Genomic DNA, 18,557 nt, shown 5'->3' with positions numbered 1-18,557 from the left:
CTGCTTTACAAAACCTGTAACTTTATCACAGACTTGGCAGGATTATGCAAAAGACCAAATTTAAATGTCTTTAGACCTTGCAATTCAGCATCAGCATCATAAATATACATAAGGTTCCTACAATTTCTGTTAAAGGGGAAACCAAGTAAAAAGCCAAGTGCCAGCTTTGAGGAGAAACTGCTTCAGACCACTGCAGATTAATACCCTAGTTTTAAATAAAAGAACCTCTGTACTGGTATAGTGTGATGCTGCATTTTCTTTTCCCTTTAATTTCCCGTTTCTATGTCTTTAGCAAAGTGCTAAAATTCATGATGAAAACCCAGAACGGGTGAAATTCAAGCTAAATCACAAGGTTTCAAGATTGGGGTAATTGAAGAAAACAGTTTTAAGTGTCAGATGCTAAACTGTGGCTGAAGACTTTGCCTTGCAGCATTCTGACACAAACCCACACTAAACTTAAATGCTTGTGATGTACCTTGCTTTCAACTTCTGGACTCATTCAATTTCAGACCTCTGACTGAAACCCACATGAACTGAAATAATATTGAATTAAAATATAAACTAAAACCAGCTGAATTGCTTCTTCATCTAAGCATAATATTCTGATTCAAACAAGACAACTGTTCAGTGAATATTGTTTCATTCCCTCCACCCCAAACAACCTGGACATGAACAGATGCTCAGATCTTTAAAATCCTTTAACTTTTGGCTGCTGCAATTCATTACACTGGTGAAGCCCATAAAGCAGCCTTACCTTTTTCTACATACCATGCAACATGCAAGATTTGTGTTTCTTAAAAATAAAGTTCTGGCTTACAAAGTAACTTGCACTCAAGCAGCTTTTTTCTAAGTTTACACGACAGCTTGATAAACAACATGCTCCTTATGACCCCATCAGGACCATGGCAGCAGCTTGAAGTCTCTCAACCACACGCTGCCTTTGACTCCATCTTGCCTAACAGAAATGCAATTTTAAGTGGTGCGCTGGAAGAGCAACCCAAATGCAATACCTGTAGCTGTGCCTTTGCTGCCACACAGCCCTGGCTGAGCACCATGCCTGTGAGTGAGGCACCCAGGTGGACACAATCCATGAACAGGTACCACCCATTGCAGCTCAACTTCACCTCATTCCTAACTACTCTGTGCAGAATTCTAATTAGCTTCGACAAATCATTCCAATACAGTTTTCTTCAATACTAGTTCCTTTGCCATCTTCACACCTGATCTAGAAATACTGAGGGACCCCCAAGTTACAATAAGAATCAGATGAAAACCAAGAAATGTTGGGAGCATTCCAGGAGTAAAAGTGTTTTTCTTAAAAGACACTGACACTTTCTACAGGCTTCCCCAATGCTGACTAAGGGCTGAACATGCTGTATTAACATTTGGATAATCCTAAACCTGCAGACACATTTCCAGGGCTTTTACTGTAGTTGCTGGAAGGGACCAAGAGTTTTGTTCCATTTTCAAGTTGCCCAAGATCAGTCTGTTATTCTGGTAGTAGCAGGGTTTGCTCCTTTTACCTGTGAGCACTGTTCACTCCTGTCTCAGCTGGCCTTTGGCTTCTGCAGCAGTGGCTCTGCAGGGCTCAGGGGTTCCCCAGCATGATCCACAACAGACAGCTCCCAGTTCTGACTTGGATCCAGGCATCCCTCACTGAGACTCAGCAGAGTACCAGTCCTTAAATAAACATAGCTAAGATTTTGCCAAATGTAATTAACCAGAGGATAATTCTCAATTAAGGAATGTGGTAAAGTCTTTTATTAATAAAAGTTGCTTGAGGTTCTTTGGGAAATAAACAGTGTGTAAACAAAGTTCATCATGAATTATTCAACACCTAAAATACTGAAACTCATTGAGGCTTTCAAAACCAAAGGTCTTCTAATTATGAAGACACACAATTAAAAAAGAAAAAAGAATCATTAAATATCCAGGTATCTGTAATAACTTGCCAGTTTTCTTTATGCCTAGTAAGGATTTGTTGAGAAGAAAATCATTTGCTTCTGCAAAAAGTATTTAGGCCAACTACCATCTGCAGGACTGCATGAAAGACAATGAAGTAGTCTATCTGTTTTTAAGGATAGCATCATTTTTAAAAATAAATTTTAAAAAAGGACACAATCCACACATCTTATGTTTTCCTCTTTGCACATTTCATATGACTGAAACCCTATGTTACAGATTCCATCTAATCTGTCCTACTGAAACGAAGGACAATTTGTTCCACTCCTTATAGAGCTGGATCTTCAAATATCTTCCAAGATAACTTCACACAAATACACACAAAAGAGTATCAACAAAACTAAGTCACATAAGTCCAAACCCAACAAGACCAAAGGAACTCCTTACACAGTTGTTTGTTTTTTTTTAAACAAGCAAGGTATGAAGAGTGCCAGCAGCTAAACCAATTGCTATGTTGCCATTGAGAATACAATTTTTAGTACTTCAAACTCACTCCTCGTTAATAACCCAATCAATGAAAGCTATCAGAATCACCTATGTTAACCAAAACCTTGGGGTTTTCTCTTTACATTTTTCCAAAATAAAAGAACATAGCAGCAGGAACTGTTCTTCAGTAAAATTTGTGAATTGTTTACAATCAACACAAAATAATTCCTACTGTAGGTCCTGTTGCATTTAAATGCAGAAACATAACCCAAAGCCTGCATGCACTGGAATGCCTCATCTAGTTCAGCTTTTTAATAGGTAGATGAATAATCCCACTTCACAGTTTCCTATTCAGTTTTTTATATGCAGTATGGTAAGATCTTATTATAATATTTCAGATATCTATTGATTTCATTTCATATTAACTTACTGAAAGACTGATTTTGGATTGCATTTCTCACATTTACTCATACTAGAGAAGCATTCAGGGGCAGCTGCAGACCAGGGGTGAAGTTAGACAAAAAGCTCACAGTTCACAGCCACATCACCTCCTACTGCTTCAACCCTGCCAGGTGTAGCACCACTGTTGGCAATTGGGGCCCACCAAAGTCACCATGCAGGACACCATGTAAGACTTAAAGCATATACTGGAAAAGGGAGTAAAGACACTAGTCTGCTTTAGTCCTTTCAGTAAATCACATGGGATTTGAAGGTTGGTCATTTACCAACACAGGTTTGGGAGTCTCCCATTCTCAAAACCTCTGCTAAAGCCACAGAATCATAGAATATCCTGCGCTGGAAGGGATCCACAAACACCCAACTCCATGTATAAAGGATATCCCAAAGAATCCCACCATGTGCCTGAGAGCATTGACCAAACTCTCCTGGAACTTTGTCGAGCTGGTGCTGTGACTACTGCCCTGGGAAGCCTGTTTTAGAGCCCAACCATGCTGTGGGTGAAGAACCTTTCCCTAATGTCCACACTAGACCAACCCATACCCAACTTTAGGCCATTCCCTCAGGCCCTGTCACTGGTCACAAAAGCAGAGAGATCAGTGTTTGCCCGTCCTCTTACCCTCACGAGGAGGCTGTACGTGCAATGAGGTCTCCCCTTGGTGTCCTCCAGCTTGAACAGACCAGCTGCTCCTCACAGCCTCCCCTCCCCATCGTCATGCCCTGCTTTGGGCACTCTCTAACAGCTCAGTATTGTGGGTGTCCACTGGAGGTGAGGCTGCCCCAGTCCAGAGCAGAGCAGGACAATTCCCCCCTGCCCAGCTGGCCCTGGTGCTCTCCCAGAACAACCTGGCTCTCACGGCTGCCTTCATGTTAAAACTCGCCATCAACCAGGACTCTGGGTCCCTTCTTCCGTGGTGCTGCTCTCCAGGCTCTCACTCTCCAGACCGCACATACATCCAGGGTAATTACCATACTTCAAATAAACCTGAGCACATCACTGAGAAAAGCTTGTTTTCTACAAAACACACACAGTTCCACGTATCATATAGTGAAAAAAGACATCACACATTGGGCATGTGTGTGATGATCTTCAGCCATCCCAGCCATCTGCCTGTGCCTTTTTCTTTCCTCTTCAAAACGTTAATTTGAACAACTATGTTATGCAGCTAAGCATGTCTTATCCAGTTAATGAAAGCATCTCTTAAAATCCCTACATTAAGAATCAAACTATTAAGATATGCAGATGTGCTTCTGCATGCTCCTTTTGCAATGTCTGACTGCCAGAATAATTTTTTTCCTGCTTAAACACAATAAGAGGAATAGGAAGCAGCCTGCAGCTATGTTACTTTGCAATTTGCTCCTGTCAAATCTCAATGTTTAGCAAGGGTTGATTTACATAGCGCTTGCATGGGAGAGCATCAGGTAAAGCCCAGATTTCTAGGGAACAATAGTAGCAATTTAGTCATGGATGAGTCAGTAATTGCCAGTTTAGCAGAAGGGCTATCAAAAGGGACAAAACCTTGCAAATAAAGTGTCAGATTTTGGTTATTTGTGAAAAAAGGTGCCATGAAACATTTTGCAAGTAAAAGTTAAATCCACCAGCTGTATTGCTTCTAGATAGTGCTGACAGCAGGTTCAAAAATGCTCTGCATTTTAAATAATTCGGTGACAGTCTGAATGACAGAAAGGCTTTCCTGTATCTTCTAACACACACTTGTGGTCTGTGGAATACAAGCAATACCTAACACCAGGTATTCCAGATTCCTAGTGGAGGTCTATCCTCAAGGATGCTCTGCCTCTTTAGTGCTAACATATCGATTATTTATATCTTTCATTGCACTTTGAAAAGCTGTCCAACACTCGACAGCAGTAGCTGTAAGGACTACTACAAAGAAAAAAAAATACTCGTAATGTACTGCTAAAGTCACACATTTCATATACAGGCATTTAAGTAATAACATGACATTCACATAACCACGTTCATGAATTACAAATGTACATCTGTACATGCATTTTCATCTCTGTGACCTTACTGAAAAGTACAAAATAGAACTTCTTTGCCTTTATACAACATATTTCATTGCAAGTTTCTCTGTAGTATGTACTGCCAAGAAAATCTGCACTTTACATAAGGACCAGAAAAACGATCCAATGTTTATACACACCATTGCCTGAGCAAGCCTAAACCTGTTTAGAACTACTAGTGAAAGCATAACTTAGACATCACATTACATCATTACAGATAACATTTACGGGATAAACCCCCAAAATCACCCTGAAAGCCTGTAATGAAGTGTAATGAAATGGCCTTTGGCATTTGCAGCTGAAGACAAAAGACCTCTGCAAAGGCTTGCTGAGAGTTAAAGATGTAGAAGGGAAGGCATGAGGAAGGCAACCATAGAAGGTGAGAGCTAAGACCAGATTCAGGCAAGTATTTCAAAGCCACATGGCTGATCTGTGGATAGGAGGACAAATACACATTTCCTCTATGAGGTTAGAATCAGAGGTGTCAGACTGAATCAATTCCATCAGCAATACTAAAGGCTTGTGAACAGACAGAAAGAGCACTACTAAGGTAGAGCTGAAGGAGCAGAACTTCACATGGAAATTGGAAGCAGCTTGCTGAACCAGACTAGGCTCTCACCATCTTGCCGGTCTCCAGACCATTCCCTCTTAAGATTTATTTCCCTTATTCTCTTTCCCGTTCAAGAAAATTCTGTCACTCAGCCTACTGTGGACCAAGTCACATTTCCCTCCCAGAGGGCACAACGAAGTTTGCATGTATCATCTGTCAAAACCAGCAGAGGATTCCAGCCCTCTCTCACACTATAGATAATTTAGCTCCTAGGAAAGCTCCACAGCACAGTGCAGGGCAGCTGGTAGGGACATGCCTCAGATGTAATCCCCACTCCGTCCTTATTCCAATGGCACCAGAACCAAGCAACACCCACAGAGTGATCACAAAGGCTCTGCACAGCTTTGGTTCTCCAGAAGGTTCTCCCACATTGTCACACTGGGGACTGGAAGCCAGAACATAATAACAACAGAATAAGGGGGCAAAACTGCATGTTTTACTATAGCCATAGTAGCAAATGGCTAGAACAACAAAAAAGTATTCTCCCCACCTGCCATTTCTAATACATACAGTGTCCTGACCTGCCCTGACTTAAAACACCACCTTAAAAACCAAAAAACTAGATGGTTTTAATTCCTGGATATATTCCAAAGTCTTAAAAAAAAAAAAAAATATAAAAGCCTAGGTATCTCATTGAGCCATGATGCAAAAAAAGTAGGTTGGTTCATTTAAATGAGGTTGACTTCTACTCCCCTGAAGAGTTTCAATTGGTCAAGTACAATTCCAAAACAAGCCCTAAAAGGACACAATTAGCTACAGAATTCATTTTTCATTGTTTCATTGTTCACTGTATCCTGTTACCAGCGTGAACATAATTTTAGCTACTAAATTTGAGCTTCTTTGTTTTAGCAATCAGATTATATTAATTTCCCCCTTGTTTTTTTCCTTTCCTGTTTGTACACCTGCACTATCAATGAGCAAACAGCAACAGGATTAGTATTTTGTAGTTAATCTACTACTCCACACCTGTAAAGAGCAGGATGATAAAATATTTTCAAAGGCTTGGGGGAAAAAAAAAGACCCAAAACAAACACCACAACAACCTTGACTTCTAACCTTAAGATCTCAGTGCAGTTATTGGCAAAATAACCTTTAAACAAAAAGGTATATTCTTCAAATATACTGTCTGCTTCAGATGTAAAATGAATGACCACAGCTACCTCACCACAGGTGTTAACATCACAATTACTGACTCTCCCTCTATATATTTTGAGGTGCAGACTGGGAAGAACTCCCCAGCATCTTAAATGCTTCTAGAACAGTAAAAAAAACCAAAACGGCATTTCTGATTTAATTCTCTTCCCACCTCCCCACACAACCCCCCACTAAGCTAAGAGCTATTTAACCATTTTTGAGTATCAGAGACCCAGTGCAAACCACAATACATGGGTTACAGTCAAATTGACAGGACCAGTTTTGCTGGCTTTGTCCCTCCCAGTCCCAGGCTGGACTCCAGCCACACTCAGAGAAGCCCCCACAGAGCTGCAGGGTAAAGCCTGTTGACTGCTACATTTTAAATGTGTTCTGGTCTCAGAACAGATCCACAGATGGGACAAGTCAAAAGTGGAAAAAAATCACCTAATGGCCTCAGGTGCAAAACCACTTCAGCCTGTTGTATCATTAAGAAATGACCTGAACAAAAGAAAACCTGATTTCAGTAGGTGAACACTCTCGAGGTGTGTCAAACTAAATAGCTCTTCATGACTAATTCATTAATTGTGGTAACAACACACTCCTCCATTACAAACTACCATTTTCTAAACCTCCATCAGAACATCCTCAGTGGTTTATGAAGTACCTGACTACACTCTAAGGGAACAGGCTGAACTGTCACTACAGCTCAAAAAGTCTTGCTTCAGCACTTGTCAGCTTTCATACCATTAAGCCCCTTTTCAGAATAAATAGCTCTTAAATTCCTCTCTCCAAAAGAAATGCTCAGTTCTGGGAAAAAACCCAGCTGTTCAACTCTATAAACTTATCCTGTGGCACTGAAACAGGGATTTAAAATGCTCTACTATGTTCTGTTCTCCTGGTTCAATTTCAGACATTCCTTTCTTATTCAGAACTAGAAGGTTTTAGTTCTGTCAAGACTGTATCCATAAAGAATTAATTTTAGGCATTCTGACACATGCAGCTGAACTTACTTAGTCTCGGTTTAAGTACATACTGTAATAATTCAGAACAAGAGAAGGTCAATCTCAGGACTAATAAAATAAAGATTAATTTCTATAGTCCTTAGTTTGTCTTTTTACTGGTGAATTGCATGGAAGCAGATAAGGTAGCCAGCTATTCCAGGAGGAAGTAGTGCCTACGCTGTCAGTGAGTGCAATGCTTTTCAAAATATATTGTATTTGCTTCTTTCCCAATATGGCTTTAATAGTGACTATTTAAGAAAGCAGATTTAGGGCTTGGGGTTCCCTCCCCACCCCTAAATCTGTACAGAAGACAGGAGCTCTTTCTGGTAAAAGTCTCAGGACAAATACCAAGGAGAAAGTCAGGAGATGCAAGTGAGTCGATGTTCTAAATATTCTTTCCTTTCCTACAGTTAAAGACTTGAGTGCTCATTTCACTATAGTACTTAGTAACACTCACTAATTCCTACTCTTTATAACACAAAATATACCACAACTAATGTGTAGAGCTATGGAAGCTCTACTGGAGAACAAGGATTTGTAACCATGTAAATACAAGTTCTTAGTATTGTGAAGAGACAGGACCACCTATCTTAAGTGACCCCACCAGTGCCACCAATGATAACTATCACTCCAGGCAGAAAACTGCACCATGCACAGCTGCAAAGGAAATGCACCCCTATGACTCTGCCAAGATTAAGCTGTGGTGGGGGCAGGTTAGATTGTCCAGGAACACTGTATCACCCCACTCCTTCAGTAAGGGATGTCCATTCTGTCCAGAATAATACCAAATATGGGAGTAAGTAGCCACTGCCACACTTCCTCTCAAGTGCTCCTAGAATGTACCAAGAATAAAAACACAAAGTAAATGACAGGAAGAAACCACTGCTGGTCATGAATTTATTCTGCATATTGAGATCAGGTCTCTGTGGACTGGGTGTGCTGGTATTTGAGGCATTAAGAACTCTGGAACCAGAATTCCTATTACCACTAGAAAAGCTCTAACAAATAGTACTCAAGGGAACAGCGTTAAGGCTCCTGGAGCAGTCAGCTGGGTTACTGACACTGGAACTGGCAAACCAAGTACTCCTTTCAACATTAGAACTGCCAGTTAAAAATAGCCCTATCAATGTGAAATAATTAATCCATTTTCTCCGTGCTACTGAATTTCAACACTTTGCAGTCTCACACACTTCATTACATATTCCTGAGACTGAGGTCAAAGTCACTGGAGGCTGTAGAGAACACATTCTGAGTGCTTGGAGGCAGCTTCAATCTATAACAGATTAATTTCCTTTAATATATATACTTTTTAAAATCACAACAGAAGCCTCTGCAGTTTTATCAAATCTAAGTTTTGCTGACCACATACCAGAATATATACTGTTGTTATATGTTGTTATTGCTAAGCAAGTATCAAATTGGGCAAATTCTTATTTTCTCCAATGCACTGAAATCTAGCCCATTATTGCTATGTAGATATATATTACAGAATGCTCAGACACAAGAGTAACAATTATAGACAAATACCTAAGCTGCTTAAGAAGCCAGGTTCAGTTGTTAGAAACAAGTACTCAACATGACGTCAAGTTTCAGATACTGGGTACTCAGGTACTGCCAAGTCTTCTTTCACTTGTAGGTACACTTCTGACCTGACTTGCTCTGCTGAAGACCCATCCCTGCTTTCCTTCTCATCTGAAAACAGTTCATGCTTCAAACTGTGGCAGCAACCAAATGCTGAGAAAAAATAACCGAAGCACGGCAGAACAGCAAAAGCAGTGGCCTTTCCTACAATGAAGTCATTCTCCCCACTCCCAGCTCTGCTTCAAATGGAGTTGAAGATTTTGCTCATTCAAGGCCAGACCTAAGCTCAGACATCCACATACACACAGAGCCATTACAGGATCTCCATTTGTTACAAAACATTCCAGTTCACTTTTTTCTCTGGGTCAGGTCTAATCCTTCTTTAAAAAACATAACAAACAGCACAGTACATAGAAGTTACTCCAACTTCTATTTGCTGGCAGTCTCTTCCTGTAACAAGGTTCACCAACATGGGCTCTAGGTCCTGCAAGGGCTCTGAACCACAGCTCCTGCCACGGCTCTGAACCACAGCCATGGGCAAGTACTGGCCACCAAACACCCAAGGAGCTGCTGAGTGCCATCCTCAGCTGGGAGTCCCTCCCTCCTCACAGCAGCACATGTGCCAGTGCCACCAGTACACACAGCAAAGGTGCCTGCAGACAGCTGGGATTATCAACTCCCAGCTACCCCAGGAAAAAGCAGGAAGAGATGCTTTGCAAAGCCAACAGACAGCAGAGCAAATAATGGCCAACAGTCTGGGTACAGCTCAGGAGAAAATTAAGCATTTTTAGCTCCTTTGCAATAGATTTCTCAGCAGGTTTATACTGCTCCTCCATAGCAGGAAGCTGACGCTTCCCCCCTCCACCAGGGCAAATCAATTCCAAAAAGGCACCTTACTTCAGTCTGCTCAAGTCCTGCAGGATACACAAAAACCAGCCAGGATCCCCTCAAAAACTGAACACATCCAAACTGCCCTACTCTGAGAAGCTATTTTTGCTTTTCCACTGCAAAGACCAGAATGTTTTTGTAGGAAACTTTGGTTTGCTGAATCTAGCAATTACTAACCAATATAGCAGCTCCTGGTGTATGCTCGAGGGGAAGCACTGAAAAAGGCTTTGGAGACTACCAACAACACAGCATCAAGTCGTGGAAACACGACTGTAAGGCACAGTTTTTAAGTGGAGAAAATAAATCCAACTGAAGTAATTCTGTTCTTAGTGGATATCTTATATTTTAATTGGCCAAGTCAAATATTTGTTTTCTTGGATTCAGGCAATTCAGAATTCAGGAACTAATTAAGTTTACACGTGAAGTGGGACATTTCATGGTACTGAAGGCAAGTGTAATAAAATAATGCTTAGTAATATATCAGCTTTCATTGTAGCCAAATTTTTTATTCAAATTATTGTAGGAAAGATATCAGAAGTTCCCTGACAGGAGTAGTGTATTCATTTAACCTGCTCTCATAAAAATTGCACTATCAAGAGTCAACAAAAAATACAGAACTAAGTCTGATACAAGGGTCTAATATAACCATGGATTCCCATGACTAATTATTTTTTCCTAGATGATTGCATCCTATCACTCATTCCTTCAAAAACAATCTATATTTAGTTAGCAGAAATAATTATGCAAAATCCATGTTTATTTTGCCTTACCAGAGATGCCATAGATTTATCTACTAATTAAGACTATGTAGACAGCTTATACCTCTGTGCTCTGAAAGAAAGAACAGGTGGGTTTGTAGCTTTATATCCTTTCTGGAATGAATCTAACCACATTTTTAATTCCCCATTTAATTTAAGTATATCTGTAGTCTAACTATGACTGTTTTCAATTACTGTTATAAATACTTTTGCACATTTCTCTTTCTCTAGGTATATACTGATTACAGATGGGTATCAGTACAGGAAAACAAATTCTTTCAGAATTAGTAAATGGACAAATCAAATGCTCCTCAAATACTGAAAGAAAAAGCAAATACTTAAAAGTATGCACTTGCTTTTCAGTCCCACGAAATGGGATTTAGATTAGGTTTAACACAAGTTCTCTTTCAATATGCCTCAAGAACACTGATTTCACTTAGCAAAAGAAGTATTTTCCTTTTCATATATCAAAACACCTACAATGAGTCCAAAACCCGAACAATCAGGGAGGACCATGCCAGTGTGTGTCAGAAGAAACATAACAGCTGAAAGATGTTTACAGTAACTAGGTAAACTTTTGCCCTCATAATGTTCCCACTACCCCCCAGAGCAATAGTACTTCCACACCAAAGGAGCAGGGCTCACAACCCCAGGGCTTCCAAATGCATTGGCAGCATTAAACACACTTTGCATCTGTGCACTTCCTTACAAAGCTGGGAATAACACAGGGCTGCAAATTATTACAAAAGCAAATTTGGAAGCACTTAGGTATTTGTGCAGACTTGTATCCTTCAAGGCAGGAAAAAACAAACCAAAACAAAACAAGATGAGACAAGTTCTTGACTACTGCTTGGCACTGCAAATATATTACTAACAAGAGGTTCCAACTTCCATCTTTCTGTATTTCTGCTATTAGCAATATCCAACTCAAAGCACAGGAAAAGACATCAATCTCTGTAAAAGATAACAGTGTGCATTGGTGAATTGCCTAGAATTTAAAGCCTCACAAATGTTGTGGCATGTCAGACTAAATGTAGAAGACTCTCCTAGGGTGCAAGATCAAACATCAGGCAGCATATTTTATAAGACAAGCAGGAAAGACTTTGAAGCTGTTGAAAACATTTTGCTTGTTTTATAGAAGGTATCAGGTGGCATTGTTCAGACTTGAGTATGACTTCAACACTTAAATTAGACAAGGCTGACCAAGAAGTGGTTACAGACTCAGGCTCAGCTGATGACTGATTCAGTGAGTGGTTCTGAGCTGGCAAGGAAAAAAAGCCCCACACTTCCTGTACCGGGACAAGTGCAGCAAGTCACTACGAGACTGCTAATCCTCTTTGAAGGATGCCAACAAAAACCTCTCATTTAGACTTCAGATTGCTGCAAAAAGCATGAAAATAGCTTCTAGAAGTACATGTTTTTGCATAAACTATTTATGTCTCCTCTTTTTTGAAGGAGTCTAAAGAAAAACATCTATCATCACTCCATCCCAAAGTCATTGCACTGATCCCCTGGAAGCCAGAAATGGCTTTCACCAGACACTTCTGGCAGCTCAAAAGACACACATGACAGGAGAACAGAGCACCAGACCTATTTTATAATCCCTTTGACACTTCCAGGACAGTTTTGACCACAAGATCTGCTAATATCTGGCTTTAACTTTGGAGTTCACATTTAGTAAGTTATGTTAATAGATAAGCCTTTGTACTTTAAAAGTACCTTGTAAGCAGGCTTCCCTATTATAGCATCACTTCTGATAGCTCTGACTCACACTCCAATTGCCAACATTGCTTGCCTTGTCAGCTCTCATGTTTATTTTGTTTTAAAACATACTTTCAGTTTCAAGTAAAAAAAATTAAATTCAAATTTTTTTTTTCAAAATTACATTTTATAGTTTATGAACACAATCCATGAGTGATTTTAGTATCAAATAAATGCTGCTGTGTCTTTGGAAAAAAATCTTGACCATACCCTTCTTCCTAAGCTGTTTACATCGTGGAATCCTGGGTTTAGAGGTACTTGTGTAGAGAACACCATCAAACCCCAAAGCTATTTACACATTTATAGGAAGCACCCGCAACAGAAGGAGCGGAAAACACCTGTGAGGTTCAGCATGTGAAAAAACTGTAGACCAAGACACCTTTTCTGATCACAGAAATGACTCAGTCAAGCAGAGAGAATGGATGCCTGCACTGCCAGGACTTGACTGCACACCTGGTGTCCCCAGGGGGCATTCACAGTTTGAAGAAGGGAGGGAGGAAAGCAGTAGGTGGAGGATAGGAAAGCTAGAAGATGAGGATGAGTCAGGAGAGGAGTGACAACCATACTTCCTGGGCAGGACAGTAATTGGCATCTCAAGAATGTGGGGAAGGGAGTAGGAGATGGGAAAGACTGAACTGAGCTCAGGAAGGTCTGACTAAATTACAGTTCCTCACACCCAAGCTGCCCCAGGAGTGCCACAGGAGGCTGAGTTCGAGGTGAACGTCTGAGCAAGTCCTCACAGAAAGCTCACAGTTCTAATCTGAAGGGAAAAAAAATCTTGTTTACTTCCTGCCATGTTTCTCTGATATTTACAGATACTTTTACAGCCATCCAAACAACACACTACAGCTATCCAGAGTCCCCTGACTACAGCAGGTCCAAAAGTCAGCAGGCACTCCATAGACCTGGAATACTTCCCCATACACAGGCAGTGCAAAAACCCACTTCCATCAGAGTTTAAAACAATTCTGGTCATTTGCTAGTGACCAGCATCAACCAGAAAAGCTCCTTGGGAGACCACAGGTAGTGAAGAAATGAATGGTGTTCAGCAGATGAGAAAATGTGTGAGAGAACCTTTATATGATTTTCCCTGAAAGGTTTAGCCTTTTGTGCTAGGGTAAACTTTGCTGCTTATATTCACAGTGAGAGTTTAGATAGTACAAAGTGGCTTAATTCTAAGAGTTACCAGTAAAGCAAGCCAAGCCTTCCTTACCAAAGTCTGTGCCTGGATTTCTGCCCTTGCAGAGGAACTGAAATAGTTTCCAAATCCTCATTTTTGTAGCACACACGTATACAAACATGCTCCTCCCAGCTCCAAAAACTGCTTCAATTTTACTGCTTTTGGTCTAGCACGGTTAACTCTCAGAACAAAACCCTTGTTAATCAGGTGCAAAATCCTTTTCTAACACCGTTCTTAATGCCTTTCAGTAGCCACACACCACCTAGATCTGGAATTCAGTTTCCTAAAAAAAATCAGAAGTATTGTATTACAAGAGTGCTTTAGGAAACTGAAAAGGAAAGCAGATGAATTTGCAATTTATAAGCCATTTATTGTGGCAATAACCAGAAACAAATGGTAAAGCAAAAGTCTGACAACTTGCAGGACAATCCCAGGCTGGTCTTCATCAGCAGAACTGCTCTGATCTGTGTCAGAGCTCTTCAGGTAACTACAGGAAACTCACTCCCAGGGTTAGCCTGGCAAAGTAACAGCTGGGAGCCCAGCAGGAAAAGTCACCTCTTTTTGCTCCTTTCCTCATCACAACATGTAGCTACTAAGTTAGGCTTTATTAATATAAAGGATTCTTCTGCAACTCTGAAGATGTTTATTTACAGGTTCTATACATTAGTATCATTAACGTATATATGCATACTATATTAGAATACAAATCCAAACACACAGGAATTTTGTATTCCTTATGCTGAAATTAGGAGTACCAAAACCTTTATTTTTTATAATATACCTTAGACAGAGCAGAGCATGACCATTTAAATAAATGACACTTTTAGACTAACTCCTACAACTGAGAAGAGAATAGAGTGGTATTTATGAAGTCAAATTAATTTAAATTATTACAAAAGGTGATAATAACAGCTCTCTAACAAGATGTACAACTTTTTAATGTTTCAAACAAGGTAACATACTTTCAATGTTAAAATGGGAGCATTACTAAGATTTTACTGAACACTCATAAAAGCTTAACATTCCATATGCTAAGCATGACAAAACTCCTTTTAACTTCACCCATGCTACATGTGAAGCAATGCCTTAAGAACAAGACAGTGAGACTGGTGAATGTTATTTCTTTAAGTTAAGAAAAAGTGGCTGCAAATAGTTTAACTAAACTACTAATAGTATTGCCATTCCATTTCCTTCACAATAAATAAGTTCTGTATGTAGAATAGGAAAAAAAAACTTATCTGGGAGGCAAAAGAGATGATGAGAAAATTGCTTAAGATATACATACATACACAATCACATGTTCAGTTTTCAGCTGCAAAAGTTGCATTTGAGTAACATTCTGCATACATTAGTGTCTTCTGAAAACATGCTCTAACGTACACAGTATACCCGTAATCATTCTAGAGGTCTAAACTAGAAACAAAAACAAGCGTGCACACAACACAAGCCTAAACAAAACACATCAAGTACTCCTGTGTTTTAGTGTATTTTATGTATCAGCCAGAAAGAAACATCATATAGCTGGAAGATTTTCCATTAATGCACCTCTAGACATAATGCAAAGCACATGCTGTTACCCTTCCTAGTATTCCACATTTGGCAGAAAGCAAGGTTTGAGCTTAGGCTACTGTCTGCAGCACCAGACAGAAAAGCACCCTTCAAACACAGAAGCGTCACTGTCTTGCTTGTGACTTCCCTGCAGAAAATAAAAAGACTTAAGATAGTATATGGTCCCAGTTCCTGTCACACATTCACTATTTCAGGACTGAATCTTAAAGGCCAGCAAGGGTAATCCAGCCTTTCGTTTCTGCAGACATTCATAGGCACTACATGGAATCAAGACATTCTCATCTTCTTGCTGGACTGGGCTATAAATATCTGCCCTCTTCTGATGTCAAACTGCTAAAAAAAGGTTCCTTTTTAAAAATCAGCCTTCCATCTTTGCTGAAGAGGTGGAACCAAGAAGACACCAAGTACGCCCAGATAAAATGCACATACTGACTGCAGTGTTACAGAAAATTGCTTAGCACTGAAATACTGGTTAAAGGTAGCATAGAAACACATTGGGTTTTTTAACATAAGCTTATTAAACAACCCTGGCTTGCTCAACAACTTGTGAGCCAATCCAGATACTGCTGATCCTTTCCCTTGGGAGCTTTCCCTACTCACTCTGCCCCAACAAATTGGTACAAAACCTCAGCAGAAGTACCCTGGAACAGAGATTATGCAAAAGCAGGCAAAGTTGATCACTGATGGGCTGTTGCTGGGGTGGAGCATTTATTTGATTTTGCGGTTAGTTTGTTTTTTCTAAATAGAGCAGCAGCTTATGCCTTAGAAAATACTTGCTGATTGACATTCAAAGTTTTAACCTTAGGAGAGCTAAAGCCACCTGACACTACTCTGGGGAGCAAATCTTTCCCTGAAGACTAAAGAGCTACTTTAAATCAAAGGTCCAAGATGATTTTTGTGATATGGTACAGATTCTCTATCCAATTCAAGATCCTCCAATGCATCTCCATAAAGTACCCCAGGACATGAAGGGTCTAACTCACAGTGTAACAGCATAAAGTTCAGCTGCCCATATGCTTCCCTTTCAAGCAAGTTCCAGCTTAGTTTCACCATGAGGCTTCCTGCATATTATGGATAGCGTCCTTCACTGGAGCGGGACTACCTGGCACTGACAATATGCAGGTTTTGAAGACTTAAAAGCTTTAGCTAAGCTGCTAGAGCTTTTAGAATTTATTTTTATTATTTAAAACATTGAAACACAAAGCTAACAAAATGGATGTATTTCAAGAGAGAAATTTCAAGCTACCTAATGCTCCTTAGATTTGTCAGCTTTACTACAGTTGTACCCTGCTGTTGCTCATTCCCACCTTGTACTGCCATGAAACAGCTCACCCATTCCATGCTTGCAGATCTTCTCCTGCAACCCCCCTGTTAACTTGACACAGATACTGATCTGGATTAAAAATAAACCAGCAAAAAGGAGCAGATGTGTTGTGAAGTGCAGAGAGCTTCACAGTGTGCCATCTGAGCTGGGCAGGGCAGTGCATGGCAGGGACTGGGGAAGGCACCAGGGACACACCAGGGACACACCAGGGACACACCAGGGACACACCAGGGACACCACCCTGCTCGACCAGACGGCCCCGAAGCACCAACAGCAGCTGGTGTCAGTGGCACCCTGCACGGGGGACCCGGCCACAACAGGACAGGATCACTCTGAGGTCTACAATGAAGAAGATATGGCAGAAAAGACTCGATTTAGAAAACACAAAACACTTGTAAAAGTTCAGCTTCTTTCACCCTCCAGACACCATAAGTGCTAAGACAAAAATAAGAGAAATAATGCAAGGTTTTCATACAGCACAGAGAATAAATATAAAGTTTCAGGATATTAGTAGCATGATTCATGTTCATCAGCAGTCATTTTAAGTCCTGCCAGGCAATCCTGCCAAATAAGTTACAAAATACTACCTTCTAATGACTATCAAACAATTGTTTTGGCATAATTATTTGAACAAGCAGCACTTTCAAAAATGTAATTTTCTGGTTTTGCTGTAATAGTTACTTATCAATAATCTAAAAATGCAATTCATATTATTTTGAGATATGACAGTGAAAAACTACTTCAGTATCAAATAAAATCTGGAGAATAACTGCCTAAATACATCCCTAAAAAGCGTATCTTGTGGAAGAAAGTAATTCTCTTATTTTGATAAAGAAAATATCACAGAATATGTTGCCAGTTAGTTATATGAATTTACAAAAACCACTTTGATTAAAACCTTTCATTAAAAAGGAATGAATGGAGCCCACAGCACACCAACTAGCATACTGATCACAAAGTAGTACTGGGAACAGGTAGACATATCTGAAGCACCTGCAACAAAGACTTCCAACCCCAGGTCAGCAGTCTAAGCAATGAGCCAGCCTCTGCCAAGGAGCCTGTAGGTGCCACAGGTGTCTGTGACACAGCAGGTACTTGAGGAGTAAAGATTAAGGCTAACAGTTGATCTGAATCACCTGGCAAAACAATCAACCCCCAGGGAACACAAGCACCTATCTTATTCAAAGCTCCTAACTAAAAACAGGTTTATAAAAACAAGTTAGCTGTCTTTTTTCTAGTTGGTATCATCCCCGACTTCAAGAGAAGTTTTAGCTTCCTAACTTCTGCAATGCTTTATTTAGAGCAAAGATTTGTGCTCCACACAGATGTAACAAGGTACAACTTGACTTGCCTCAGGATGCCAAAGCAGAAGCAACAGCAGTAAGAAAGGCATCCTCGAAAAGGTGTTTATTGGGAGTAAAGTCGTGAATATACAAGAACAAGGCTGGTCAGTCTTTAAATCTTAACCTGAGTTGAGCTTTAACAGAAATACTGCAGAAGTTTTTTCAAGTATCTTAACGCTCAAATCTCTGTTTTAGAACAGTTTTAAGTAAACTACGTGTTTAAAAGTTACGGATTTTAGTCTAGTTTATTACCACAAAGGATTCTTCACTACTTGTTCTTAGTTCTTGTGTAACAGGTAGACATAATCCTTACTTGGATTACTTCAGGATGAAAGCTTTTATCAATCATCAGGAGGCAATTACTAAAGACAAATCAGGTTCACCTGCCGAACCTCAGTTCTCCCTCAGTTTAGGACTAAGGTGTTTTCCTGACATCGCATCCCCTCGTCGCACCAGCAGCGCACAGACCCAGGGGTGGAGGTGCCCCAGCTCCCGGGCTCGGGAGCCGCCTCTGCGGCACACCTGAGGGCACCGGAGCG

General features: G+C 40.3%; 1 protein-coding gene across 4 annotated transcripts in view; it reads right to left on the bottom strand.

The window, feature by feature from the left end:
* The window catches only part of MYO1E (myosin IE), a 226,095-nt gene that overhangs the window by 56,999 nt on the left and 150,539 nt on the right, over positions 1-18,557 (bottom strand). The gene's annotated exons all lie outside the window — the stretch shown is intronic.

Source organism: Parus major, chromosome 10 (genome assembly GCF_001522545.3).
Source record: "Parus major isolate Abel chromosome 10, Parus_major1.1, whole genome shotgun sequence".
In the NCBI taxonomy this organism is placed as follows: Eukaryota; Metazoa; Chordata; class Aves; order Passeriformes; family Paridae; genus Parus; species Parus major.
This window is presented reverse-complemented; position numbering and strand designations above follow the sequence as displayed.